The 2,474-nt window shown below is 50.6% G+C and overlaps 1 long non-coding RNA gene across 3 annotated transcripts in view; it reads left to right on the top strand.

The window, feature by feature from the left end:
* The window catches only part of LOC122170592, a 4,188-nt gene that overhangs the window by 424 nt on the left and 1,290 nt on the right, over window positions 1-2,474 (top strand). For 2 of the 3 annotated variants that reach the window (XR_006171802.1, XR_006171804.1), the window contains exon 2: window positions 879-1,006. This is a non-coding gene — a long non-coding RNA (uncharacterized LOC122170592). Of the gene's footprint in view, window positions 1-878; window positions 1,007-1,382; window positions 1,764-2,474 lie in introns of those variants that run through there. The other variant, XR_006171803.1, reaches the window with a different exon arrangement.

The raw sequence follows: 2,474 nt of genomic DNA, 5'->3' as shown, positions 1-2,474 counted from the left end.
AAAAAATCTCTACGAAGTGAGATCCCCTCTGTATCTTCCGCTCTTCTTGTAGATGTTTCTCTTCTTTGATCACCTGTAACGAGAAAGAGGAAGGAGGAAAAGGGGAAGGAGCAAAGAGAGGGAGAGAGAGGCAGAGAGAAACGTGCTTGAGAAGTTCTGAACTTTAGCACCTGACTTTTTAGGCAGGAGCAAACCCATCCCATCTCTGAGCCAGCCCTGGGAAGCGCCGCTCTGCCCTGAACCCACCTCTCCCAGCGCCTCTTTCTCTTTCGCTCTCTCCCCGCCCGGCTCGCAGCGAAGCCCGTGCAGCCGCGGCTCCGATTCCCGCTTCGCTTTTTCTCTCTCTTTTTTTTTTTTTTCCTCACTTTTTCCCCCCGTTTCTTTACTTTTCTTCTTTCATTTTCGCTCCTTCCCACCCCCCCTTTTTTTTTTGGTCGCCGCTGTTGTTTGTTTGTTTATTTATTTGCTCAATTTGCACCTGAGCAGCTCCAGTGCCTTAAGCCCGGTGAGAACTTGTGCCATTCGCTGCGCCGCAGCCTACGGCCGCTCTGATTGCTCATTAATTATTATGCAACCGGGAAAAGGGAGGAAGAGAGGGGAAAAGAGAGGAAAAGAAAATAAAAGAGGAGGGGGGAAAGCGATAGAGAAGAAGGTGGGGGTGCGAGGGCAAAAGGAGAAGGAAACGGGGGTGAGGGGGAAAAAAAAAAAAAAAAAGCCAAGTTGCAAGTTGCAAAAGAAATTCCGCACAAACCTTGGTGGAGGAGCAGTGTGTGACCCAGGAGGGATGAAGCTGAAAGTGCTTGATCGGATCGGATTGTGCTCGCTCGCTCTCCCTATTTTTTTCCTTTTTTTTTTTTTTTTTTTTTTTTTTTTTACAGGGAAGGCATTCTTTCTGAAAGGAGCAGGATGGCGCCAGCCGGCTCAGTGCTTACAGACAGCTGTGGCGAGACGCAACTTAAGGAGGTTCCAGTGTCATAAGCACGGGGGAGGCGGAGCCTGGCCCAGGGTGAGGAGGGGACCGCCAGGGACCGGCCCGGGGCGCACCCGCGCAACTCCGCGGTGGGCGACGCAACTTTCACAACTATTTTTTTTGCACTTCCCACCCCCCCCCCCCCCATCGTTGGTTATTTTTATTCTTTTTATTTACTCACCCTTTTTAAATTTTTCCCCTTTTTCTTTTTTTTTTTTTTCCTTTTTTATTCTTTACTTTCTCATTTTCTATTTACTTTCTCTTCCCATCTGTTTCCTTTTTTATTCTTTTTTTTTTCTCCGCTTTTTTTTTTTTTTTTACTTTTTTAACTTTATTTACTTTTTTATTCTTTTTTATATGTTTTCCCTCACTTTTTTTTTTTCCTCTGCCCTATTACTATTCTTTTCAAAAGAAAATAACTTTTCCCACTAGCCACGAAACTCTGGGAGCTGAGGGCAGCGCGGGTGCCGCTCCCCGACGCTGTGGGCTGCACGGGGGTCTTTCCTCCCGCCTCCCCCCGGCCCACCCCAATGGATGCAAAGCCTCAGGACGAGCCGTAGCTCCGGCAGGTGCAACACCTCCGGGAAAGAAAGCCGCGTCTCCTCGTGCTTAAAGCCGCTCTGACTCGGGAAAGATTTCTCTTTAAGGACCTGAGCGCCAAGTTTGGAAATAACACAATTTGGGGACGTTTAGCGTTGTTTCGTTGGAGTTTTCTGGGGCTTTTTTTTTTTTTTTTTTTTTTTTTTCCCTTCAAGTTCCAGCGGAGATCTCGGTTCTACAGGAGATCTGTTACAGACAGGCATGGTGTGCCCGGTACTGGGAAGGGTCCCGGCGGGGCTCGGCGAACGGACCCCGCTGCCCCCCGGGCTCCGCAGCCCGCGGCACCTCCCACCGCCCAGCGGGGGCCGCCGCCGCCGCTCTGTCAGCCAATGGGGGGAGAGCAGGAACAGGGGCGCCGGCAGCGAGCCGCGCTGATTGGTTGCCCGCCCGCGCCCCGTCGGCCCGGCCCGGCCGCTGCCTTGAGCCAGGGCATCCCCTAGCGGCCCCGACGTACCGCCGGCACGGCACCGGGCGTGGGATAGGGGCAGGGATGGAGCGGGGACAGAGCGGGGGTCTGAGGTGGATGTGGGGGAAGGCGAGGAAGGGGGGAGCGAGGGGAAGGAATGTTGGAAGGGTGGGGGGAGAAGAGAGAAGATAGGGGACAAGGGGAGAAGAGAAGAGAAGAGAAGAGAAGAGAAGAGAAGAGAAGAGAAGAGAAGAGGAAAAGGAAAGAAAAAGGGAAGAAAATAAGGGAAATGGGGAAAATAGAAGGGAAAGGAGAAGAAAAGGAAAGAAAAAGGAGAAGCAAAAAAAGAAAAAGGAAAAGGAAAGAAAGGGAAAGGATAAGAAAGGAGAAGAAAAGAAAAAGGGAAAGGGGAAAAAAAAGAAAGGGAAAGGAGAGGAAAAGGGAAGAAAAAGAAAAGGAAAAGGGAAAAAGGTGAAAAGGAGAGGAAAAAAAAAGAGA

Source organism: Centrocercus urophasianus, unplaced genomic scaffold (assembly GCF_019232065.1).
Source record: "Centrocercus urophasianus isolate 14NV4802_14NV808 unplaced genomic scaffold, USGS_Curo_1.0 seq_727, whole genome shotgun sequence".
Taxonomy (NCBI): Eukaryota; Metazoa; Chordata; class Aves; order Galliformes; family Phasianidae; genus Centrocercus; species Centrocercus urophasianus.
This window is presented reverse-complemented; position numbering and strand designations above follow the sequence as displayed.